This window comes from Fukomys damarensis, unplaced genomic scaffold, assembly GCF_012274545.1.
Source record: "Fukomys damarensis isolate Sample0158 unplaced genomic scaffold, DMR_v1.0_HiC HiC_scaffold_24, whole genome shotgun sequence".
NCBI classification, from domain to species: domain Eukaryota; kingdom Metazoa; phylum Chordata; class Mammalia; order Rodentia; family Bathyergidae; genus Fukomys; species Fukomys damarensis.
This window is the reverse complement of record NW_022900936.1, coordinates 1,435,269-1,435,542: the sequence shown is the minus strand read 5'-3', so window position 1 is coordinate 1,435,542 and position 274 is coordinate 1,435,269.

Below are 274 nucleotides of genomic sequence, written 5' to 3'. Positions count from 1 at the left end.
GGCGAGGGCGGGCCCGGAAGAGCCGCGTGTCCTGCGCTGTGGCCTCGGAGCAGCGATGCCCGCTCTTGCCTTGTGTGCGGCTTCTTCCGCTTGGCACGCCCCTCTCCAGCGGAGCCTGTGCCTGAGGCGCGCTCCTGGAGAGGACCGCTGCCTAGGCAGGGAGCTGGGGCCGGGAGCTTCTGGGTCATTTCTCTGAGGTGAAGTGGACTGTGGTTTGTTTCCTTTTTTTCAGCTTCGCCCCCTCCTCCTTTTCTTTCTTCTTCTTCTTTTTTTT